The sequence below is a fragment of the Pleurodeles waltl genome, chromosome 6 (genome assembly GCF_031143425.1).
Source record: "Pleurodeles waltl isolate 20211129_DDA chromosome 6, aPleWal1.hap1.20221129, whole genome shotgun sequence".
Lineage (NCBI taxonomy): Eukaryota > Metazoa > Chordata > Amphibia > Caudata > Salamandridae > Pleurodeles > Pleurodeles waltl.
Window position 1 is genome coordinate 80,207,536 of NC_090445.1, and position 25,879 is coordinate 80,233,414.

Consider the following 25,879-nt stretch of genomic DNA (forward strand, 5'->3'; position numbering starts at 1 on the left):
ACACAACGCAGCACTTCCCGCCATGGGAGGCGTCGCTGGGAGCGGTCCTAGGCCGAGCCTTTCCTGCCCCCTTTCCTAGCCTGAGCCGCCCGTGCTTACAGCGAGCTCGGTGTCCGCTCCGGTCCGTCCTGTCCCCCCCATCCTTTCAAAAAGAGGAGTTTAAGGTCTAATCCCCGCTGGTGTTATGATTAAAGTAGGTATGAAAACTACTTTATGTCGGCAACAGGAATTGATCATGGTACTGGAGAAGATACTGCTCTTGAATGTGGCACCTTACACCGCTTAGCCATTCCAGCAGCCTACGGAACACGGCTCTGGAGGCTGACTGCCACCTCGCGAAACAGGGAGAGTTCACACTGTTCTCTACTGGACATTTAAGTATGTGCCCAGAGACAGGTTGAGAGGACACATGCATGTATGTACCAGAGTGAGCTCCAGAGAGGCTGACGGGGACATAAGACTGGGGTAGAGCGAGAGATGGAGAAAGAGAAAGGTGCCTGTGTCGAGTCAGCAGCAGAGAAAATGAAACAAAGGGGCCTCCTGGGATAACCACACACTACTTCCTCACAAAGAACACACAGAGGGTTTGTGAAAAGACCTACACACAGCAGCCTGGCTAGCTCAGTCGGTAGAGCATGAGTCTCTTAATCTCAGGGTTGTGGGTTTGAGCCCCACGTTGGGCGTGATGATTTTTAAAGGCTTCTCCATTTTCGGGTTTAACATTAACTCTCACCTTTTTCAGATATTTCGCTGAGGCTTAAAACTACACAAACACACATCCTGCAGTTTGCCTCACGATTCCCACAGAACTCCACACAACGCAGAACTTCCCGCCCTGGGAGGCGCCACTGGGAGCGGTCCTAGGCCGAGCCTTTCCTGCGCCCTTTCCTAGCCTGAGCCGCCCGTGCTTACAGCGAGCTCGGAGTCCGCTCCGGTCCGTTCTGTCCCCCCCCATGCTTTAAAAAAGAGGAGTTTAAAGTCTCATCCCCGCTGGTGTTATGATTAAATTAGGTATGAAAACTACTTTATGTCAGCAGCGGGATTTCATCACGGGACTGGGGAAGATACTGCTCTTGAATGTGGCACCTTAAACCGCTCAGCCATTCCGGCAGCCTCCAGAACACGGCTCTGGAGGCTGACTGCCACCTCGCGAAACAGGGAGAGTTCACACTGTTCTCTACTGGACATTTAAGTATGTGCCCAGAGACAGGTTGAGAGGACATATGCATGTATGTACCAGAGTGAGCTCCAGAGAGACTGATGGGGACATAAGACTGGGGTAGAGCGAGAGATGGAGAAAGAGAAAGGTGCTGTGTCGAGTCAGCAGCAGAGAAAATGAAACAAAGGGGCCTCCTGGGATAACCACACACTACTTCCTCACAAAGAACACACAGAGGGTTAGTGAAATGACATAGGCACTGCAGCCAGGCTAGCTCAGTAGGTAGAGCATGAGACTCTTAATCTCAGGGTCGTGCGTTCGAGCCCCACGTTGGTTGTGATACTTTTTAAAGGCTTCTCCCTTTTCGGGTTTAACATTAACTCTCACGTTTTTTAGATATTTCGCTGAGGCTTAAAACTGCACGTACACACATCCTGCAGTTTGCCCTTACAATTCCCACAGGACTCCACACAACGCAGCACTTCCCGCTCAAGGAGGCGCCGCTGGGAGTGGTCCTAGGCCGAGCCTTTCCTGCGCCCTTTCCTAGCCTGAGCCGCCCGTGCTTACAGCGAGCTCGGAATCCGCTCCGGTCCATCCTGTCCCCCCCATCTTTTCAAAAAGATGAGTTTAATGTCTCATCCCCGCTGGTGTTATGATTAAAGTAGGTATGAAAACTACTTTATGTCGGCAGCAGGATTTGATCACGGGACTGGGGAAGATACTGCTCTTGAATGTGGCACCTTACACCGCTCGGCCATTCCGGCAGCCTCCAGAACATGGCTCTGGAAGCTGACTGCCACCTCGCGAAACAGGGAGAGTTCACACTGTTCTCTACTGGACATTTAAGTATGTGCCCAGAGACAGGTTGAGAGGACAGATGCATGTAAGTACCAGAGTGAGCTCCAGAGAGACTGATGGGGACATAAGACTGGGGTAGAGCGAGAGATGGAGAAAGAGAAAGGTGCCTGTGTCGAGTCAGCAGCAGAGAAAATGAAACAAAGGGGCCTCCTGGAATAACCACACACTACTTACTCACAGAGAACACACAGAGGATGTGTGAAATGACATAGGTACAGCAGCCTGGCTAGCTCAGTCGGTAGAGCATGAGACTCTTAATCTCAGGGTCGTGGGTTCGAGCCCCACGTTGGGCGTTATTTCTTTTAAAGGCTTATCCATTTTCGGGTTGAACATTAACTCTCAACTTTTTCAGATATTTCGCTGAGGCTTAAAACTACACACACACACATCCTGCAGTTTGCCTCATGAATCCCACAGGACTCCACACAACGCAGCACTTCCCGCCCTAGGAGGCGCCGCTGGGAGCGGTCCTAGGCCGAGCCTTTCCTGCGCCCTTTCCTAGCCTGAGCCGCCCGTGCTTACAGCGAGCTCGGAGTCCGCTCCGGTCCGTCCTGTCTCCCCCCCATCCTTTCAAAAAGAGGAGTTTAAGGTCTCAACCCCGCTGGTGTTATGATTAAAGTAGGTATGAAAACTACTTTATGTCGGCAGCGGGAACTGATCACGGGACTGGGGAAGATACTGCTCTTGAATGTGGCACTTTACACCGCTCGGAAATTCCGGCAGCCTCCCGAACACGGCTCTGGAGGCTGACTGCCACCTCGCGAAACAGGGAGAGTTCACACTGTTCTCTACTGGACATTCAAGTATGTGCCCAGAGACAGGTTGAGAGGACAGATGCATGTATGTACCAGAGTGAGCTCCAGAGAGACTGATGGGGACATAAGACTGGGGTAGAGCGAGAGATGGAGAAAGAGAAAGATGCCTGTGTCGAGTCAGCAGCAAAGAAAATGAAACAAGGGGGCCTCCTGGGATAACCACACACTACTTCCTCACAAAGAACACACAGAAGGTGTGTGAAAAGATATAAGCACAGCAGCCCGGCTAGCTCAGTCGGTAGAGCATGAGACTCTTAATCTCAGGGTCGTGGGTTTGAGCCCCATGTTGGGCGTGATGCTTTTTAAAGGCTTCTCCATTTTCGGGTTTAACATTAACTCTCACCTTTTTCAGATATTTCGCTGAGGCTTAAAACTACACACACACACACACATCCTGCCGTTTGCCTCACGATTCCCACAGGACTCCACACAACGCAGCACTTCCCGCCCTGGGAGGCGCCGCTGGGAGCGGTCCTAGGCCGAGCCTTTCCTGCTCCCTTTCCTAGCCTGGCCGCCCGTGCTTACAGCGAGCTCGGAGTCCGCTGCGGTCCGTCCTGTCCCCCCCCATCCTTTCAAAAAGAGGAGTTTAAGGTCTCATCCCCGCTGGTGTTATGATTAAAGTAGGTATGAAAACTACTTTATGTCGGCAGCGGGATTTGATCATGGGACTGGGGAAGATACTGCCTTACACCGCTCGGCCATTCCGGCAGCCTACAGAACAAGGCTCTGGAAGCTGACTGCCACCTCGCGAAACAGGGAGAGTTCACACTGTTCTCTACTGGACATTTAAGTATGTGCCCAGAGACAGGTTGAGAGGACAGATGCATGTATGTACCAGAGTGAGCTCCAGAGAGACTGATGGGGACATAAGACTGGGGTAGAGCGAGAGATGGAGAAAGAGAAAGGTGCCTGTGTCGAGTCAGCAGCAGAGAAAATGAAACAAAGGGGCCTCCTGGGATAACCACACACTACTTCCTCACAAAGAACACACAGAGGATGAGTGAAATGACATAGGCAGAGCAGCCCGGCTAGCTCAGTCGGTAGAGCATGAGACTCTTAATCTCAGGGTCGTGGATTAGAGCCCCACGTTGGGCGTGATGCTTTTTAAAGGCTTATCCATTTTCGGGTTTAACATTAACTCTCACCTTTTTCAGATATTTCGCTGAGGCTTAAAACTACACACACACACATCCTGCAGTTTGCCTCACGATTCCCACAGGACTCCACACAACGCAGCACTTCCCACCCTGGGAGGCGCCGCTGGGAGCGGTCCTAGGCCGAGCCTTTCCTGCGCCCTTTTCTAGCCTGAGCCGCTTGTGCTTACAGCGAGCTCGGAGTCCACTCCGGTCCGTCCTGTCTCCCCCCCATCCTTTCAAAAAGAGGAGTTTAAGGTCTCAACCCCCCCGGTGTTATGATTAAATTTAGGTATGAAAACTACTTTATGTCAGCAGCGGGAATTGATCACGGGACTGGGGAAGATACTGCTCTTGAATGTGGCGCCTTACACCGCTCGGAAATTCTGGCAGCCTCCCGAAACACGGCTCTGGAGGCTGACTGCCACCTCGCGAAACAGGGAGAGTTCACACTGTTCTCTACTGGACATTTAAGTATGTGCCCAGAGACAGGTTGAGACGACAGATGCATGTATGTACCAGAGTGAGCTCCAGAGAGACTGATGGGGACATAAGACTGGAGTAGAGCGAGAGATGGAGAAAGAGAAAGGTGCCTGTGTCGAGTCAGCAGCAGAGAAAATGAAACAAAGGGGCCTCCTGGGATACCCACACACTACTTCCTCACAAAGAACACACAGAGGGTGTGTGAAATGACACAGGCACAGTAGCCTGGCTAGCTCAGTCGGTAGAGCATGAGACTCTTAATCTCAGGGTCGTGGGTTCGAGCCCCACGTTGGGTGTGATGCTTTTTAAAGACTTCTCCATTTTCGGGTTTAACATTAACTCTCACCTTTTTCAGATATTTCGCTGAGGCTTAAAACTACACACACACACATCCTGCAGTTTGCCTCACAATTCCCACAGGACTCCACACAACGCAGCACTTCCCGCCCTGGGAGGTGCCGCTGGGAGCGGTCCTAGGCCGAGCCTTTCCTGCGCCCTTTCCTAGCCTGAGCTGCCCGTACTTATAGCGAGCTCGGAGTCCGCTCCGGTCCGTCCTGTCCCTACCCACCCTTTCAAAAAGAGGAGTTTAAGGTCTCATCCCCGCTGGTGTTATGATTAAAGTAGGTATGAAAACTACTTTATGTCGGCAGCAGGATTTGATCACGGGACTGGGGAAGATACTGCTCTTGAATGTGGCTCCTTACACCGCTCGGCCATTCCAGCAGCCTACGGAGCATGGCTCTGGAAGCTGACTGCCACCTCGCGAAACAGGGAGAGTTCACACTGTTCTCTACTGGACATTTAAGTATGTGCCCAGAGACAGGTTGAGAGGACAGATGCATGTAAGTACCAGAGTGAGCTCCAGAGAGACTGATGGGGACATAGGACTGGGGTAGAGCGAGAGATGGAGAAAGAGAAAGGTGCCTGTGTCGAGTCAGCAGCAGAGAAAATAAAACAAAGGGGCCTCCTGGAATAACCACACACTACTTCCTCACAGAAAACACACAGAGGATGTGTGAAATGACATAGGCACAGCAGCCCGGCTAGCTAAGTTGGTAGAGCATGAGACTCTTAATCTCAGGGTCGTGGGTTCGAGCCCCATGTTGGGCGTGATGCTTTTTAAAGGCTTCTCCATTTTCGGGTTTAACATTAACTCTCAACTTTTTCAGATATATCTCGCTGAGGCTTAAAACTACACACACACACACACACATCCTGCAGTTTGCCCCACGATTCCCACAGGACTCCACACAATGCAGCACTTCCCGCCCTGGGAGGCGCCGCTGGGAGCGGTCCTAGGCCGAGCCTTTCCTGCGCCCTTTCCTAGCCTGAGCCGCTCGTGCTTACAGCGAGCTCGGAGTCCACTCCGGTCCGTCCTGTCCCCCCCATCCTTTCAAAAAGAGGACTTTAAGGCCTCATCCCCGCTGGTGTTATGATTAAAGTAGGTATGAAAACTACTTCATGTCAGCAGCAGGATTTGATCATAGGACTGACGAAGATACTGTTCTTGAATGTGGCGCCTTACACCGCTCGGCCATTCCGGCAGCCTCCGGAACACAACTCTGGAGACTGACTGCCACCTCGCGAAAAAGGGAGAGTTCACACTGTTCTCTACTGGACATTTAAGTATGTGCCCAGAGATAGGTTGAGAGGACAGATGCATGTGTGTACCAGAGTGAGATCCAGAGAGACTGATGGGGACATAAGACTGGGGTAGAGCGAGAGATGGAGAAAGAGAAAGGTGCCTGTGTCGAGTCAGCAGCAGAGAAAATGAAACAAAGGGGCTTCCTGGGATAACCACACACTACTTCCTTACAAAGAACACACAGAGGGTGTGTGAAATGACAGAAGCACATCAGCCCGGCTAGCTCAGTCAGTAAAGCATGAGACTCTTAATCTCAGGGTTGTGGGTTCGAGCACAACGTTGGGTGTGATGCATATTAAAGGCTTCTCCATTTTCGGTTTTAACATTAACTCTCACCTTTTTCAGATATTTCGCTGAGGCTTAAAACTACACACACACACACATCCTGCAGTTTGCCTCACGATTCCCACTGGACTCCACACAACGCAGCACTTCCCGCCCTGGGAGGCGCCGCTGGGAGCGGTCCTAGGCCGAGCCTTTCCTGCTCCCTTTCCTAGCCTGAGCCGCCCGTGCTTACAGTGAGCTCGGAGTCCGCTCCTGTCCGTCCTGTCCCCCCCCCATCCTTTCAAAAATAGGAGTTTAAGATCTCATCCCCGCTGGTGTTATGATTAAAGTAGGTATGAAAACTACTTTATGTCGACAGCAGGATTTGATCACAGGACTGGGGAAGATACTGCTTTTGAATGTGGCACCTTACACTGCTCGGCCATTCCGGCAGCCTCCAGAGCACAGCTCTGGAGGCTGACTGCCAGCTCGCGAAACAGAGAGATTTCACACTGTTCTCTACTGGACATTTAAGTATGTGCCCAGAGACAGGTTGAGAGGACAGATGCATGTATGTACCAGAGTGAGCTCCAGAGAGACTGACGGGGACATAAGACTGGGGTAGAGCGAGAGATGTAGAAAGAGAAAGGTGCCTCTGTCGAGTCAGCAGCAGAGAAAATGAAACAAAGGGGCCTCCTGGGATAACCACACACTACTTCCTCACAAAGAACACACAGACGGTGTGTGAAATGACATAGGCACTGCATCCCGGCTAGCTCAGTCGGGAGAGCATGAGACTCTTAACCTCAAGGTCGTGGGCTCGAGCCCAATGCTGGGCGTGATGATTTTTAAAGGCTTCTCCATTTTCGGGTTTAACATTAACTCTCACCTTTTTCAGATATTTCACTGAGGCTTAAAACTACACACACACACATCCTGCAGTTTGCCTCACGATTCCCACAGGACTCCACACAACGCAGCACTTCCCGCCCTGGGAGGCGCCGCTGGGAGCGGTCCTAGGCCGAGCCTTTCCTGCGCCCTTTCCTAGCCTGAGCCGCCCGAGCTTACAGCGAGCTCGGAGTCCGCTCTCGTCCGTCCTGTCCCCCCCATCATTCAAAAAGAGGAGTTTAAGGTCTCATCCCCGCTGGTGTTATGATTAAAGTAGGTATGAAAACTACTTTAATTCGGCAGAGGGATTTGATCACGGGACTGGGGAAGATACTGCTCTTGAATGTGGCGCTTTACACCGCTCGGCAATTCCAGCAGCCTCCGGAACACGGCTCTGGAGGCTGACTGCCACCTCTCGAAACAGGGAGAGTTCACACTGTTCTCTACTGGACATTTAAGTATGTGCCCAGAGACAGGTTGAGAGGACAGATGCATGTATGTACCAGAGTGAGCTCCAGAGAGACTGATGGGGACATAAGACTGGGGTAGAGCGAGAGATGGAGAAAGAGAAAGGTGCCTGTGTCAAGTCAGCAGCAGAGAAAATGAAACAAAGGGGCCTCCTGGGATAACCACACACTACTTCCTCACAAAGAACACACAAAGGGTGTGTGAAAAGACATAGGTACAGCAGCCCGGCGAGCTCAGTTGGTAGAGCATGAGACTCTTAATCTCAGGGTTGTGGGTTCGAGCCCAACATTGGGAGTGATGCTTTTTAAAGGCTTCTCCAGTTTCGGGTTTAACATTAACTCTCACCTTTTTCAGATATTTCGCTGAGGCTTAAAACTACACACACACACATCCTGCATTTTGCCTCACAATTCCGACAGGACTCCACACAACGCAGCACTTCCCGCCCTGGGAGGCACCGGTGGGAGCGGTCCTAGGCCGAGCCTTTCCTGCGCCCTTTCCTAGCCTGAGCCGCGCGTGCTTACAGCGAGCTCGGAGTCCACTCCGGTCCGTCCTGTCCCCCCCCATCCTTTCAAAAAGAGGAGTTTAAGGTCTCATCCCCGCTGGTGTTATGATTAAAGTAGGTATGAAAACTACTTTATGTCTGCAGCAGGATTTGATCACGGGACTGGGGAAGATAATGCTCTTGATTGTGGCACCTTACACCGCTCGGCCATTCCGGAAGCCTCCGGAACATGGTTCTGGAAGCTGACTGCCACCTCGCGAAACAGGGAGAGTTCACACTGTTCTCTACTGGACATTTAAGTATGTGCCCAGAGACAGGTTGAGAGGACAGATGCATGTATGTACCAGAGTGAGCTCCAGAGAGACTGATGGGGACATAAGACTGGGGTAGAGCGAGAGCTGTAGAAAGAGAAAGGTGCCTGTGTCGAGTCAGCAGCACAGAAAATGAAACAAAGGGGCCTCCTGGGATAACCACACACTACTTCCTCACAAAGAACACACAGAGAATGTGTGACATGACTTAGGCACAGCAGCCCGGCTAGCTCAGTCGGTAGAGCATGAGACTCTTAATCTCAGGGTCGTGAGTTCAAGCACCACATTGGGCGTGATGCTTTTTTAAGGCTTATCCATTTTCGGGTTTAACATTAACTCTCACCTTTTTCAGATATTTCGCTGAGGCTTAAAACTACACACACACACATCCTGCAGTTTGCCTCACGATTCCCACAGGACTTCTCACAACGCAGCACTTCGCGCTGCTGGGAGCGGTCCTAGGCCGAGCCTTTCCTGTGCACTTTCCTAGCCTGAGCCGCCCGTGCTTACAGCGAGCGCGGAGTCCGCTCCGGTCCGTCCTGTCCCCCCCCCCATCCTTTCAAAAAGAGGAGTTTAAGGTCTCATCCCTGCTGGTGTTATGATTAAAGTATGTATGAAAACTACTTTATATCGGCAGCGGAATTTGATCACAGGACTGGGGAAGATACTGCTCTTGAATGTGGCACCTTACACCGCTCGGCCATTCCGGCAGCCTGCGGAAAACTGCTCTGGAGGCTGACTGCCACCTCGCGAAACAGGGAGAGTTCACACTGTTCTCTACTGGACATTTAAGTATGTGCCCAGAGACAGGTTGAGAGGACAGATGCATGTATGTACCAGAGTGAGCACCAGAGAGACTGACGGGGACATAAGACTGGGGTAGAGCGAGAGATGGAGAAAGAGAAAGGTGCCTGTGTCGAGTCAGCAGCAGAGAAAATGAAACAAAGGGGCCTCCTGGGATAACCACACACTACTTCCTCACAAAGAACACACAGAGGATGTGTGAAATAACATCGGCACAGCAGCCCGGCTAGTTTGTCGGTAGAGCATGAGACTCTTGATCTCAGGGTTGTGGGTTCGAGCCCAACGTTGGGCGTGATGCTTTTTAAAGGCTTATCCATTTTCGGGTTTAACATTAACTCTCACCTTTTTCAGATATTTCGCTGAGGCTTAAAACTACACACACACACACATCGTGCAGTTTGCCTCACGATTCCTACAGGACTCCACACAACACAGCACTTCCCGCCCTGGGAGGCACCGCTGGGAGCGGTCCTAGGCCGAGCCTTTCCTGCGCCCTTTCCTATCCTGAGCCGCCTGTGCTTACAGCGAGCTCGGAGTCCGCTCCGGTCCGTCCTGTTCCCCCCCCATCCTTTCAAAAAGAGGAGTTTAAGGTCTCATCCCTGCTGGTGTTATGATTAAAGTATGTATGAAAACTACTTTATATCGGCAGCGGAATTTGATCACAGGACTGGGGAAGATACTGCTCTTGAATGTGGCACCTTACACCGCTCGGCCATTCCGGCAGCCTGCGGAAAACTGCTCTGGAGGCTGACTGCCACCTCGCGAAACAGGGAGAGTTCACACTGTTCTCTACTGGACATTTAAGTATGTGCCCAGAGACAGGTTGAGAGGACAGATGCATGTATGTACCAGAGTGAGCACCAGAGAGACTGACGGGGACATAAGACTGGGGTAGAGCGAGAGATGGAGAAAGAGAAAGGTGCCTGTGTCGAGTCAGCAGCAGAGAAAATGAAACAAAGGGGCCTCCTGGGATAACCACACACTACTTCCTCACAAAGAACACACAGAGGATGTGTGAAATAACATCGGCACAGCAGCCCGGCTAGTTTGTCGGTAGAGCATGAGACTCTTGATCTCAGGGTTGTGGGTTCGAGCCCAACGTTGGGCGTGATGCTTTTTAAAGGCTTATCCATTTTCGGGTTTAACATTAACTCTCACCTTTTTCAGATATTTCGCTGAGGCTTAAAACTACACACACACACACATCGTGCAGTTTGCCTCACGATTCCTACAGGACTCCACACAACACAGCACTTCCCGCCCTGGGAGGCACCGCTGGGAGCGGTCCTAGGCCGAGCCTTTCCTGCGCCCTTTCCTATCCCGAGCCGCCTGTGCTTACAGCGAGCTCGGAGTCCGCTCCGGTCCGTCCTGTTCCCCCCCCATCCTTTCAAAAAGAGGAGTTTAAGGTCTCATCCCTGCTGGTGTTATGATTAAAGTATGTATGAAAACTACTTTATATCGGCAGCGGAATTTGATCACAGGACTGGGGAAGATACTGCTCTTGAATGTGGCACCTTACACCGCTCGGCCATTCCGGCAGCCTGCGGAAAACTGCTCTGGAGGCTGACTGCCACCTCGCGAAACAGGGAGAGTTCACACTGTTCTCTACTGGACATTTAAGTATGTGCCCAGAGACAGGTTGAGAGGACAGATGCATGTATGTACCAGAGTGAGCACCAGAGAGACTGACGGGGACATAAGACTGGGGTAGAGCGAGAGATGGAGAAAGAGAAAGGTGCCTGTGTCGAGTCAGCAGCAGAGAAAATGAAACAAAGGGGCCTCCTGGGATAACCACACACTACTTCCTCACAAAGAACACACAGAGGATGTGTGAAATAACATCGGCACAGCAGCCCGGCTAGTTTGTCGGTAGAGCATGAGACTCTTGATCTCAGGGTTGTGGGTTCGAGCCCAACGTTGGGCGTGATGATTTTTAAAGGCTTATCCATTTTCGGGTTTAACATTAACTCTCACCTTTTTCAGATATTTCGCTGAGGCTTAAAACTACACACACACACACATCGTGCAGTTTGCCTCACGATTCCCACAGGACTCCACACAACACAGCACTTCCCGCCCTGGGAGGCACCGCTGGGAGCGGTCCTAGGCCGAGCCTTTCCTGCGCCCTTTCCTATCCTGAGCCGCCTGTGCTTACAGCGAGCTCGGAGTCCGCTCCGGTCCGTCCTGTCCCCCCCCAATCTTTCAAAAAGAGAAGTTTAAGGTCTCATCCCCGCTGGTGTTATGATTAAAGTAGGTATGAAAACTACTTTATTTCAGTAGCGGGATTTGATCACGGGACTGGGGAAGATATTGCTCTTGACTGTGGCGCCTTACACCGCTCGGCCATTCCGGTAGCCTCCGGAGCATGGCTCTGGAGGCTGACTGCCAGCTCGCGAAACAGGGAGAGTTCACACTGTTCTCTACTGGACATTTAAGTATGTGCCCAGAGACAGGTTGAGAGGACGGATGCATGTATGTACCAGAATGAGCTCCAGAGAGACTGAATGGGACATAAGACTGCAGTAGAGCGAGAGATGGAGAAAGAGAAAGGTGCCTGTGTCGAGTCAGCAGCAGAGAAAATGAAACAAAGGGGCCTCCTGGGATAACCACACTATAATTCCTCACAAAGAACACAGAGAGGGTGTGTGAAACCACATAGACACAGCAGCCCGGCTAGCTCAGTCGGTAGAGCATGAGACTCTTAATCTGAGGGTTGTGGGTTTGAACCCCACGTTGGGTGTGATGCTTTTTAAAGGCTTCTCCATTTTCGTGTTTAACATTAACTCTCACCTTTTTCAGATATATTGCGCTGAGTCTTAAAACTACACACACACACACACACACACACACTGCAGTTTCCCTCACGATTCCCACAGGACTCCACACAACGCAGCACTTCCCGCCCTGGGAGGCGCCGCTGGGAGAGGTCCTAGGCCGAGCCTTTCCTGCGCCCTTTCCTAGCCTGAGCCGCCCGTGCTTACAGCGAGCTCGGAGTCCGCTCCGGTCCGTTTTGTCCCCCCCATCCCTTCAAAAAGAGGAGTTTAAGGTCTCATCCCTGCTGGTGTTATGATTAAAGTAGGTATGAAAACTACCTTAATTCGTCAGCAGGATTTGATCACGGGACTGTGGAATATACTGCTCTTGAACGTGGCGCCTTACACCGCTCAGCCATTCCGGCAGCCTCCGGAACGTGGCTCTGGAGGCTGACTGCCACCTCGCGAAAAAGGGAGAGTTCACACTGTTCTCTACTGGACATTTAAGTATTTGCCCAGAGACAGGTTGAGAGGACAGATGCATGTATGTACCAGAGTGAGCTCCAGAGAGACTGATGGGGACATAAGACTGGGGTAGAGCGAGAGATGGAGAAAGAGAAAGGTGCCTGTGTCGAGTCAGCAGCAGAGAAAATGAAACAAAGGGGCCTCCTGGGATAACCACACACTACTTCCTCACAAAGAACACACAGAGGGTGTGTGAAATGACATAGGCACAGCAGCCCGGCTAGCTCAGTCGGTAGAGCATGAGACTCTTAATCTCAGAGGCGTGGGTTCGAGCCCCACGTTGGGTGTGATGCTTTTTAAAGGCTTCTCCATTTTCGGGTTTAACATTAACTCTCACCTTTTTCAGATATATTTAGCTGAGGCTTAAAACTACACACACACACACACACACATCCTGCAGTTTGCCTCACGATTCCCACAGGACTCCACACAACGCAGCACTTCCCACCCTGGGAGGCGCCGCTTGGAGCGGTCCTAGGCCGAGCCTTTCCTGCGCCCTTTTCTAGCCTGAGCCGCCCGTGCTTACAGCGAGCTCGGAGTCCGCTCCGGTCCGTCCTGTCTCCCCCCCATCCTTTCAAACAGAGGAGTTTAAGGTCTTAACCCCGCCGGTGTTATGATTAAAGTAGGTATGAAAACTACTTTATGTCGGCAGCAGGAATTGATCACGGGACTGGGGAAGATACTACTCTTGAATGTGGCGCCTTACACCGCTCGGAAAGTCCGGCAGCCTCCCGAACACGGCTCTGGAGGCTGACTGCCACCTCGCGAAACAGGGAGAGTTCACACTGTTCTCTACTGGACATTCAAGTATGTGCCCAGAGACAGGTTGAGAGGACAGATGCATGTATGTACCAGAGTGAGCTCCAGAGAGACTGATGGGGACATAAGACTGGGGTAGAGCGAGAGATGGAGAAAGAGAAAGGTGCCTGTGTCGAGTCAGCAGCAGAGAAAATGAAGCAAAGAGGCCTCCTGGGATAACCACACACTACTTCCTCACAAAGAACACACAGAGGGTGTGTGAAATGACATAGGCAACGTAGCCTGGCTAGCTCAGTCGGTAGAGCATGAGCCTCTTAATCTCAGGGTTGTGGGTTCGAGCCCCACGTTGGGTGTGATGTTTTTTAAAGGCTTCTCCATTTTCCGGTTTAACATTAACTCTCACCTTTTTCAGATATTTCGCTGAGGCTTAAAATCACACACACACACATCCTGCAGTTTGCCTCACGATTCCCATAGGACTCCACACAACGCAGCACTTCCCGCCGTGGGAGGCGCCGCTGGGAGCGGTGTAGGCCGAGCCTTTCCTGCGCCCTTTCCTAGCCTGAGCCGCCCGTGCTTACAGCGAGCTCGGAGTCCGCTCTGGTCCGTCCTGTCCCCCCCACCATCCTTTCAAAAAGAGCAGTTTAAGGTCTCATCCCGCTGGTGTTATGATTAAAGTAGGTATGAAAACTACTTTATGTCGGCAGCAGGATTTGATCACGGGACTGAGGAAAATACTGCTCTTGAATGTATCGCCTTACACCGCTCGGCCATTCCGGCAGCCTCCGAAACACAGCTCTGGAGGCTGACTGCTACCTCGCAAAACAGGGAGAGTTCACACTGTTCTCTACTGGACATTTAAGTATGTGCCCAGAGACAGGTTGAGAGGACAGATGCATATATGTACCAGAGTGAGCTCCAGAGAGACTCATGGGGACATAAGACTTGGGTAGAGCAAGAGATGTAGAAAGAGAAAGGTGCCTGTGTCGAGTCAGCAACAGATAAAATGAAACAAAGGGGCCTCCTGGGATAACCACACACTACTTCCTCACAAAGAACACACAGAGGGTGTGTGAAATGACATAGGCACAGCAGCCCGGCTAGTTCAGTCAGTAGAGCATGAGACTCTTAATCTCAGGGTCGTGCGTTTGAGCCCCATGTTGGGCGTGATGCTTGTTAAAGGCTTCTCCATTTTCGGGTTTAACATTAACTCTCACCTTTTTCAGATATTTCGCTGAGGTTTAAAACTACACACACACACATCCTGCAGTTTGCCTCACGATTCCCACAGGACTCCACACAACGCAGCACTTCCCTCCCTGGGAGGCGCCGCTGGGAGCGGTCCTAGGCCGAGCCTTTCCTGCGCCCTTTCCTAGCCTGAGCCGCCCGTGCTTACAGCGAGCTCGGAGTCCGCTCCGGTCCGTCCTGTCCCCCCCATCCTTTCAAAAAGAGCAGTTTAAGGTCTCATCCCCGCTGGTGTTATGATTAAAGTAGGTATGAAAACTACTTTATGTCAGCAGCGGGATTTGATCACGGGACTGGGGACGATACGGCTCTAGAATGTGAAACCTTACACCGCTCGGCCATTCCGGCAGCCTGCGGAGCACTGCTCTGGAGGCTGACTGCCACCTCGCAAAACAGGCAGAGTTCACACTGTTCTCTACTGGACATTTAAGTATGTGCCCAGAGACAGGTTGAAAGGACAGATGCATGTATGTACCAGAATGAGCTCCCAAAAGACTGATGGGGACATAAGACTGGGGTAGAGCGAGAGATGGAGAAAGAGAAAGGTGCCTGTGTCGAGTCAGCAGCAGAGAAAATGAAACAAAGGGGCCTCCTGGGTTAACCACACACTACTTCCTCACAAAGAACACACAGAGGATGTGTGAAATGACATAGGTACAGCAGCCCGGCTGGCTCAGTCGGTAGAGCATGAGACTCTTAATCTGAGGGTTGTGGGTTCGAGCTCCACGTTGAGCGTGATGCTTTTTAAAGGCTTATCCATTTTCGGGTTTAACATTAACTCTCACCTTTTTCAGATATTTCGCTGAGGCTTAAAACTACACACACACACACACATCCTGCAGTTTGCCTCACGATTCCCACAGGACTCCACACAACGCAGCACTTCCCACCCTGGGAGGCGCCGCTGGGAGCAGTCCTAGGCCGAGCCTTTCCTACGCCCTTTTCTAGCCTGAGCCGCCCGTGCTTACAGCGAGATGGGAGTCAGCTCCGGTCCGTCCTAACTCCCCCCCATCCTTTCAAAAAGAGGAGTTTAAGGTCTCAACCCCGCTGGTGTTATGATTAAAGTAGGTATGAAAACTAATTTATGTCGGCAGCGGGAATTGATTACGGGACTGGGGAAGATACTGCTCTTGAATGTGGCGCCTTACACCGCTCGGAAATTCCGGCAGCCTCCCGAACACGGCTCTGGAGGCTGACTGCCACCTCGCGAAACAGGGAGAGTTCACACTGTTCTCTACTGGACATTCAAGTATGTGCCCAGAGACAGGTTGAGAGGACAGATGCATGTATGTACCAGAGTGAGCTCCAGAGAGACTGATGGGGACATAAGACTGGGGTAGAGCGAGAGATGGAGAAAGAGAAAGATGCCTGTGTCGAGTCAGCAGCAGAGAAAATGAATCAAAGGGGCCTCCTGGGATAACCACACACTACTTCCTCACAAAGAACACACAGAGGGTGTGTGAAATAACATAGGCACAGGAGCCCGGCTAGCTCAGTCGGTAGAGCATGAGACTCTTAATCTCAGGGTCGTGGGTTCGAGCCCCACGTTGGGCGTGATGCTTTTTAAAGGCTTCTCCATTTTCGGGTTTAACATTAACTCTCACCTTTTTCAGATATATTTAGCTGAGGCTTAAAACTACACACACACACACACACACACACACATCCTGCAGTTTGCCTCACGATTCCCACAGGACTCCACACAACTCAGCACTTCCCACCCTGGGAGGCGCCGCTTGGAGCGGTCCTAGGCCGAGCCTTTCCTGCGCCCTTTTCTAGCCTGAGCCGCCCGTGCTTACAGCGAGCTCGGAGTCCGCTCCGGTCCGTCCTGTCTCCCCCCCATCCTTTCAAACAGAGGAGTTTAAGGTCTTAACCCCGCCGGTGTTATGATTAAAGTAGGTATGAAAACTACTTTATGTCGGCAGCAGGAATTGATCACGGGACTGGGGAAGATACTGCTCTTGAATGTGGCGCCTTACACCGCTCGGAAAGTCCGGCAGCCTCCCGAACACGGCTCTGGAGGCTGACTGCCACCTCGCGAAACAGGGAGAGTTCACACTGTTCTCTACTGGACATTCAAGTATGTGCCCAGAGACAGGTTGAGAGGACAGATGCATGTATGTACCAGAGTGAGCTCCAGAGAGACTGATGGGGACATAAGACTGGGGTAGAGCGAGAGATGGAGAAAGAGAAAGGTGCCTGTGTCGAGTCAGCAGCAGAGAAAATGAAGCAAAGAGGCCTCCTGGGATAACCACACACTACTTCCTCACAAAGAACACACAGAGGGTGTGTGAAATGACATAGGCACCGTAGCCTGGCTAGCTCAGTCGGTAGAGCATGAGCCTCTAAATCTCAGGGTTGTGGGTTCGAGCCCCACGTTGGGCGTGATGCTTTTTAAAGGCTTCTCCATTTTCCGGTTTAACATTAACTCTCACCTTTTTCAGATATTTCGCTGAGGCTTAAAATCACACACACACACACATCCTGCAGTTTGCCTCACGATTCCCATAGGACTCCACACAACGCAGCACTTCCCGCCGTGGGAGGCGCCGCTGGGAGCGGTGTAGGCCGAGCCTTTCCTGCGCCCTTTCCTAGCCTGAGCCGCCCGTGCTTACAGCGAGCTCGGAGTCCGCTCTGGTCCGTCCTGTCCCCCCCACCATCCTTTCAAAAAGAGCAGTTTAAGGTCTCATCCCGCTGGTGTTATGATTAAAGTAGGTATGAAAACTACTTTATGTCGGCAGCAGGATTTGATCACGGGACTGAGGAAAATACTGCTCTTGAATGTATCGCCTTACACCGCTCGGCCATTCCGGCAGCCTCCGAAACACGGCTCTGGAGGCTGACTGCTACCTCGCAAAACAGGGAGAGTTCACACTGTTCTCTACTGGACATTTAAGTATGTGCCCAGAGACAGGTTGAGAGGACAGATGCATATATGTACCAGAGTGAGCTCCAGAGAGACTGATGGGGACATAAGACTTGGGTAGAGCAAGAGATGTAGAAAGAGAAAGGTGCCTGTGTCGAGTCAGCAACAGATAAAATGAAACAAAGGGGCCTCCTGGGATAACCACACACTACTTCCTCACAAAGAACACACAGAGGGTGTGTGAAATGACATAGGCACAGCAGCCCGGCTAGTTCAGTCAGTAGAGCATGAGACTCTTAATCTCAGGGTCGTGCGTTTGAGCTCCATGTTGGGCGTGATGCTTGTTAAAGGCTTCTCCATTTTCGGGTTTAACATTAACTCTCACCTTTTTCAGATATTTCGCTGAGGTTTAAAACTACACACACACACATCCTGCAGTTTGCCTCACGATTCCCACAGGACTCCACACAACGCAGCACTTCCCTCCCTGGGAGGCGCCGCTGGGAGCGGTCCTAGGCCGAGCCTTTCCTGCGCCCTTTCCTAGCCTGAGCCGCCCGTGCTTACAGCGAGCTCGGAGTCCGCTCCGGTCCGTCCTGTCCCCCCCATCCTTTCAAAAAGAGCAGTTTAAGGTCTCATCCCCGCTGGTGTTATGATTAAAGTAGGTATGAAAACTACTTTATGTCAGCAGCGGGATTTGATCACGGGACTGGGGACGATACGGCTCTAGAATGTGAAACCTTACACCGCTCGGCCATTCCGGCAGCCTGCGGAGCACTGCTCTGGAGGCTGACTGCCACCTCGCAAAACAGGCAGAGTTCACACTGTTCTCTACTGGACATTTAAGTATGTGCCCAGAGACAGGTTAAAAGGACAGATGCATGTATGTACCAGAATGAGCTCCCAAAAGACTGATGGGGACATAAGACTGGGGTAGAGCGAGAGATGGAGAAAGAGAAAGGTGCCTGTGTCGAGTCAGCAGCAGAGAAAATGAAACAAAGGGGCCTCCTGGGTTAACCACACACTACTTCCTCACAAAGAACACACAGAGGATGTGTGAAATGACATAGGTACAGCAGCCCGGCTGGCTCAGTCGGTAGAGCATGAGACTCTTAATCTGAGGGTTGTGGGTTCGAGCTCCACGTTGAGCGTGATGCTTTTTAAAGGCTTATCCATTTTCGGGTTTAACATTAACTCTCACCTTTTTCAGATATTTTGCTGAGGCTTAAAACTACACACACACACACACATCCTGCAGTTTGCCTCACGATTCCCACAGGACTCCACACAACGCAGCACTTCCCACCCTGGGAGGCGCCGCTGGGAGCAGTCCTAGGCCGAGCCTTTCCTACGCCCTTTTCTAGCCTGAGCCGCCCGTGCTTACAGCGAGATGGGAGTCAGCTCCGGTCCGTCCTAACTCCCCCCCATCCTTTCAAAAAGAGGAGTTTAAGGTCTCAACCCCGCTGGTGTTATGATTAAAGTAGGTATGAAAACTAATTTATGTCGGCAGCGGGAATTGATTACGGGACTGGGGAAGATACTGCTCTTGAATGTGGCGCCTTACACCGCTCGGAAATTCCGGCAGCCTCCCGAACACGGCTCTGGAGGCTGACTGCCACCTCGCGAAACAGGGAGAGTTCACACTGTTCTCTACTGGACATTCAAGTATGTGCCCAGAGACAGGTTGAGAGGACAGATGCATGTATGTACCAGAGTGAGCTCCAGAGAGACTGATGGGGACATAAGACTGGGGTAGAGCGAGAGATGGAGAAAGAGAAAGATGCCTGTGTCGAGTCAGCAGCAGAGAAAATGAATCAAAGGGGCCTCCTGGGATAACCACACACTACTTCCTCACAAAGAACACACAGAGGGTGTGTGAAATAACATAGGTACAGGAGCCCGGCTAGCTCAGTCGGTAGAGCATGAGACTCTTAATCTCAGGGTCGTGGGTTCGAGCCCCACGTTGGGCGTGATGCTTTTTAAAGGCTTCTCCATTTTCGGGTTTAACATTAACTCTAACCTTTTTCAGATATATTTAGCTGAGGCTTAAAACTACACACACACACACACACACACACACATCCTGCAGTTTGCCTCACGATTCCCACAGGACTCCACACAACGCAGCACTTCCCACCCTGGGAGGCGCCGCTTGGAGCGGTCCTAGGCCGAGCCTTTCCTGCGCCCTTTTCTAGCCTGAGCCGCCCGTGCTTACAGCGAGCTCGGAGTCCGCTCCGGTCCGTCCTGTCTCCCCCCCATCCTTTCAAACAGAGGAGTTTAAGGTCTTAACCCCGCCGGTGTTATGATTAAAGTAGGTATGAAAACTACTTTATGTCAGCAGCGGGAATTGATCACGGGACTGGGGAAGATACTGCTCTTGAATGTGGCGCCTTACACCACTCGGAAATTCCGGCAGCCTCCCGAACACGGCTCTGGAGGCTGACTGCCACCTCGCGAAACAGGGAGAGTTCACACTGTTCTCTACTGGACATTCAAGTATGTGCCCAGAGACAGGTTGAGAGGACAGATGCATGTATGTACAAGAGTGAGCTCCAGAGAGACTGATGGGGACATAAGACTGGGGTAGAGCGAGAGATGGAGAAAGAGAAAGGTGCCTGTGTCGAGTCAGCAGCAGAGAAAATGAAACAAAGGGGCCTCCTGGGATAACCACACACTACTTCCTCACAAAGAACACACAGAGGGTGTGTGAAATGACATAGGCTCCGTAGCCTGGCTAGCTCAGTCGGTAGAGCATGAGCCTCTTAATCTCAGGGTTGTGGGTTCGAGCCCCATGTTGGGCGTGATGCTTTTTAAAGGCTTCTCCATTTTCCGGTTTAACATTAACTCTCACCTTTTTCAGATATTTCGCTGAGGCTTAAAACGACACACACACACACATCCTGCCGTTTGCCTCACGATTCCCACAGGACTCCACACAACGCAGCACTTCCCGCCCTGGGAGGCGCCGCTGGGAGCGGTCCTAGGCCCAGCCTTTCCTGCGCCCTTTCCTAGCCTGAGCCGCCCGTGCGTACAGCGAGCTCGGAGTCCGCTCCGGTCCGTCCTGTCCACCCCCCATCTTTCCAAAAAGAGGAGTTTAAGGTATCATCCCCGCTGGTGTTATGATTAAAGTAGGTATGAAAACTACTTTATGTCGGCAGCGGTATTTGATCACAGGACTGGGGAAGATATTGCTCTTGAATGGGGCACCTTACACCTCTCAGCCATTCCGTCAGCCTGCTGAACACGGCTCTGGAGGCTGACTGCCACCTCGCGAAACAGAGAGAGTTCACACTGTTCTCTACTGGCCATTTAAGTATGTGCCCAGAGACAGGTTGAGAGGACAGATGCATGTATGTACCAGATTGAGCCCCAGAGAGACTGATGGGGACATAAGACTGGGGTAGAGCGAGAGATGGAGAAAGAGAAAGGTGCCTGTGTCGAGTCAGCAGCAGAGAAAATGAAACAAAGGGGCCTCCTGGGATAACCACACACTACTTCCTCACAAAGAACACACAGAGGGTGTGTGAAATGACATAGGCACAGCAGCCTGGCTAGCTCAGTCGGTAGAGCATGAGACTCTTAATCTCAGAGTTGTGGGCTCGAGCCCAACGTGGGCTGTTATGCTTTTTAAAGGCTTCTCCATTTTTGGGTTTAACATTAACTCTCACCTTTTTCAGATATTTCGCTGAGGCTTAAAACTACACACACACACATCCTGCAGTTTGCCACACGATTCCCACAGGACTCCACACAACGCAGCACTTCCCTCCCTGGGAGGCGCGCTGGGAAAGGTCCTAGGCTGAGCCTTTCCTGCGCCCTTTCCTAGCCTGAGCCGCCCGTGCTTACAGCGAGCTCGTAGTACGCTCCGGTCCATCTGTCCCCCCCCCCCACATCCTTTCCAAAAGAGGAGTTTAAGGTCTCATCCCCCCTGGTGTTATGATTAAAGTAGGTATGAAAACTGCTTTATGTCGGCAGCAGGATTTGATCACAGGACTGGTCAAGATACTGCTCTTGAATGTGGCGCCTTACACCGCTCGGCCACTCCTGCAACCTCCAGAACACAGCTCTGGAGTCTGACTGCCACCTCGCGAAGCAGGGAGAGTTCACACTGTTCTCTACTGGACATTTAAGTATGTACCCAGAGACAGGTTGAGATGACAGATGCATGTATGTACCAGAGTGAGCTCAAGAGAGACTGATGGGGACATAAGACTGGGGTAGAGCGAGAGATGGAGATAGAGAAAGGTGCCTGTGTCGAATCAGCAGCAGAGAAAATGAAACAAAGGGGCCTCCTGGGATAACCACACACTACTTCCTCACAAAGAAAACACAGAGGGTGTGTTAAATACCATAGGCACAGCAGCTTGGCTAGCTCAGTCGGTAGAGCATGAGATTCTTAATGTCAGGGTTGTGGGTTCGAGCCCCATGTTGGGTGTGATGCTTTTTAAAGGCTTCTCCATTTTCAGGATTAACATTAACTCTCACCTTTTTCAGATATTTCGCTGAGGCTTAAAACTACACACACACACATCCTGCAGTTTGCCTCACGATTCCCACAGGACTCCACACAACGCAGCACTTTCCGCCCTGGGAGGCGCCGCTGGGAGCGGTCCTAGGCCGAGCCTTTCCTGCGCTCTTTCCTAGCCTGAGCCGCCCGTGCTTACAGCGAGCTCAGAGTATGCTCCGGTCCGTCCTGTCCACCCCCCCCATCCTTTCAAAAAGAGGAGTTTAAGGTCTCATCCCCACTGGTGTTATGATTACAGTAGGTATGAAAACTACTTTATGTCGGCAGAGGGATTTGATCACAGGACTGGGCAAGATACTGCTCTTGAATGTGGCACATTACACCGCTCGGCCTTCCGGCAGCCTCCAGACTGCAGCTCTGGAAGCTAGACTGCTACCTCGCGAAACAGTGAGAGTTCACACTGTTCTCAACTGGACTTTTAAGTATGTACCCAGAGACAGGTTGAGATGACAGATGCATGTATGTACCAGAGTGAGCTCCAGAGAGACTGATGGGGACATAAGACTGGGGTAGAGCGAGAGATGGAGAAAGAGAAAGGTGCCTGTGTCGAATCAGCAGCAGAGAAAATGAAACAAAGGGGCCTCCTGGGATAACCACACACTACTTCCTCACAAAGAACACACAGAGGGTGTGTGAAATGACATAGGTCGATCAGCCTGGTTAGCTCAGTCGGTAGACCATGAGATTCTTAATCTCAGGGTTGTGGGCTCGAGCCCCACGTTGGGCGTGATGCTTTTTAAAGGTTTCTCCATTTTCGGGTTTAACATTAACTCTCACCTTTTTCAGATATTTTGCTGAGGCTTAAAACTACACACACACACATCCTGCAGTTTGCCTCACGATTCGAACAGGACTCCACACAACACAGCACTTCCCGCCCTGGGAGGCGCCGCTGGGAGCGGTCCTAGGCTGAGCCTTTCCTGCGCCCTTTCCTAGCCTGAGCCGCCCGTGCTTACAGAGAGCTCGGAGTACTCTCCGGTCCGTCCTGTCCCCCCCCACATCCTGTCAAAAAGAGGAGTTTAAGGTCTCATCCCCGCTGGCGTTATGATTAAAGTAGGTATGAAAACTACTTTATGTCGGCAGCAGTGTTTGATCACGGGACTGGGGCAGATACTGCTCTTGAATGGGGCATCTTACACCTCTCAGCCATTCTGGCAGCCTCCTTAACATGACTCTGGAGGCTGACTGCCACCTCGCGAAACAGAGAGAGTTCACACTGTTCTCTACTGGCCATTTAAGTATGTGCCCAGAGACAGGTTGAGAGGACAGATGCATGTATGTACCAGAGTGAGCTCCAGAGAGACTGAAGGGGACATTAGACTGGGTTAGAGCGAGAGATGGAGAAAGAGAAAGGTGCCTGTGTCGAGTCAGCAGCAGAGAAAATGAAGCAAAGGGGCCTCCTGGGATAACCACACACTACTTCCTCACAAAGAACACACAGAGGGTGTGTGAAATGACATAGGTAGAGCAGCCTGGCTAGCTCAGTCGGTCAAGCATGAGATTCTTAATCTCAGGGTTGTGAGCTCGAGCCCCACGTTGGGTGTGATGCTTTTTAAAGGCTTCTACATTTTCGAGTTTAACATTAGCTCTCACCTTTTTCAGATATTTTGCTGAGGCTTAAAACTACACACACACACACACATCCTGCAGTTTGCCTCACGTTTCCCACAGGACTCCACACAACGCAGCACTTCCCGCACTGGAAGGCGCCGCTGGGAGCAGTCCTAGGCCGAGCCTTTCCTGTGCCCTTTCCTAGCCTGCGCCGCCCGTGCTTACAGCGAGCTCGGAGTCCGCTCCGGTCCGTCCTGTCCCCTCCATCTTTTCAAAAAGGAGTTTAAGGTCTCATCCCCGCTGGTGTTATGATTAAAGTAGGTATGAAAATTACTTTATGTCGGCAGCGGTGTTTGATCACAGGACTGGGGAAGATACTGCTCTTGAATGGGACACCTTACACCTCTCAGCCATTCTGGCAGCCTCCGGAACACGGCTCTGAAGGCTGACTGACCCCTCGCGAAACAGAGAGAGTTCACACTGTTCTCTACTGGCCATTTAAGTATGTGCCCAGAGACAGGTTGAGAGGACAGATGCATGTATGTACCAGAGTGAGCTCCAGAGAGACTGATGGGGACATAAGACTGGGGTAGAGCGAGAGATGGAGAAAGAGAAATGTGCCTGTGTCGAATCAGCAGCAGAGAAAATGAAACAAAGGGGCCTCCTGGGATAACCACACACTACTTCCTCACAAAGAACACACAGAGGGTGTGTGAAATGACATAGATAGAGCAGCCTGGCTAGCTCAGTCGGTAGAGCATGAGACTCTTAATCTCAGGGTTGTGGGCTTGAGCCCCATGTTGGGCGTGATGCTTTTTAAAGGCTTCTCCATTTTCGAGTTTAACATTAGCTCTCAACTTTTTCAGATATTTCGCTGAGGCTTAAAACTACACACACACACAGATCCTGCAGTTTGCCTCACGATTCCCACGGGACTCCATACAATGCAGCACTTCCCGCCCTGGGAGGCGCCGCTAGGAGCGGTCCTTGGCCGAGCCTTTCCTGCACCCTTTTCTAGCCTGAGCCGCCCGTGCTTACAGCGAGCTCGGAGTCCTCTCTGGTCCGTTCTGTCCCCCCCCCATCCTTTCAAAAAGATGAGTTTAAGGTCTCATCCCCGCTGGTGTTATGATTGAAGTAGGTATTAAAACTACTTTATGTCGGCAGCAGGATTTGATCACAGAACTGGGCAAGATACTGCTCTTGAATGTGGCGCCTTACACCGCTCGGCCATTCCGGCAGCCTCCGAAACACGGCTCTGGAGGCTGACTGCCACCTCGCGAAACAGGGAGAGTTCACACTGTTCTCTACTGGACATTTAAGTATGTGCCCAGAGACAGGTTGAGATGACAGATGCATGTATATACCAGAGTGAGCTCCAGAGAGACTGATGGGGACATAAGACTGGGGTAGAGCGAGAGATGGAGAAAGAGAAAGGTGCCTGTGTCGAATCAGCAGCAGAGAAAATGAAACAAAGGGGCCTCCTGGGATAACCACACACTACTTCCTCACAAAGAACACACAGAGGGTGTGTGAAAAGAAATAGGCACAGCAGCCTGGCTAGCTCAGTTGGTAGAGCATGAGACTCTTAATCTCAGGGTTGTGGGTTTGAGCCCCACATTGGGCGTGATGCTTTTTAAAGGCTTCTCCATTTTCGGGTTTAACATTAACTCTCACCTTTTTCAGATATTTCGCTGAGGCTTAAAACTACACACACACACACACATCCTGCAGTTTGCCTCACGATTCCCACAGGACTCCACACAACGCAGCACTTCCCTTCCTGGGAGGCGCGCTGGGAGCGGTCCTAGGCCGAGCCTTTCCTGCGCCCTTTCCTAGCCTGAGCCGCCCGTGCTTACAGCGAGCTCGGAGTCCGCTGCAGTCCGTCCTGTCCCCCCACATCCTTTCAAAAAGAGGAGTTTAAGGTCTCATCCCCCCTGGTGTTATGATTAAAGTAGGTATGAAAACTACTTTACGTCGGCAGCGCTATTTGATCACGGGACTGGGGAAGATACTGCTCTTGAATGTGGCGCTTTACACCGCTCAGCCATTCCGGCAGCCTCCGAAACACGGCTCTGGAGGCTGACTGCCACCTCGCGAAACAGGGAGAGTTCACACTGTTCTCTACTGGACATTTACGTATGTGCCCTGAGAAAGGTTGAGAGGACAGATGCATGTATGTACCAGAGTGAGCTCCAGAGAGACTGATGGGGACATAAGACTGGGGTAGAGCGAGAGATGGAGAAAGAGAAAGGTGCCTGTGTCGAGTCAGCAGCAGAGAAAATGAAACAAAGGGGCCTCCTGGGATAACCACACACTACTTCCTCA

The 25,879-nt window shown here is 51.6% G+C and overlaps 4 non-coding genes across 4 annotated transcripts; all 4 read left to right on the forward strand.

Moving 5' to 3' along the window:
- The first annotated feature begins 2,237 nt into the window (after window positions 1-2,237).
- TRNAK-CUU (transfer RNA lysine (anticodon CUU)) lies at window positions 2,238-2,310 on the forward strand. The gene has a single exon. It is a non-coding gene; the product is annotated as a tRNA-Lys (tRNA).
- A 2,361-nt stretch (window positions 2,311-4,671) lies between these two features.
- Window positions 4,672-4,744, forward strand: TRNAK-CUU (transfer RNA lysine (anticodon CUU)). Its single transcript has one exon. It is a non-coding gene; the product is annotated as a tRNA-Lys (tRNA).
- An 11,352-nt stretch (window positions 4,745-16,096) lies between these two features.
- On the forward strand, window positions 16,097-16,169 carry TRNAK-CUU (transfer RNA lysine (anticodon CUU)). Its single transcript has one exon. It is a non-coding gene; the product is annotated as a tRNA-Lys (tRNA).
- Window positions 16,170-19,375: 3,206 nt separating this feature from the next.
- On the forward strand, window positions 19,376-19,448 carry TRNAK-CUU (transfer RNA lysine (anticodon CUU)). Its single transcript has one exon. It is a non-coding gene; the product is annotated as a tRNA-Lys (tRNA).
- The last annotated feature ends 6,431 nt before the right edge of the window (window positions 19,449-25,879 follow it).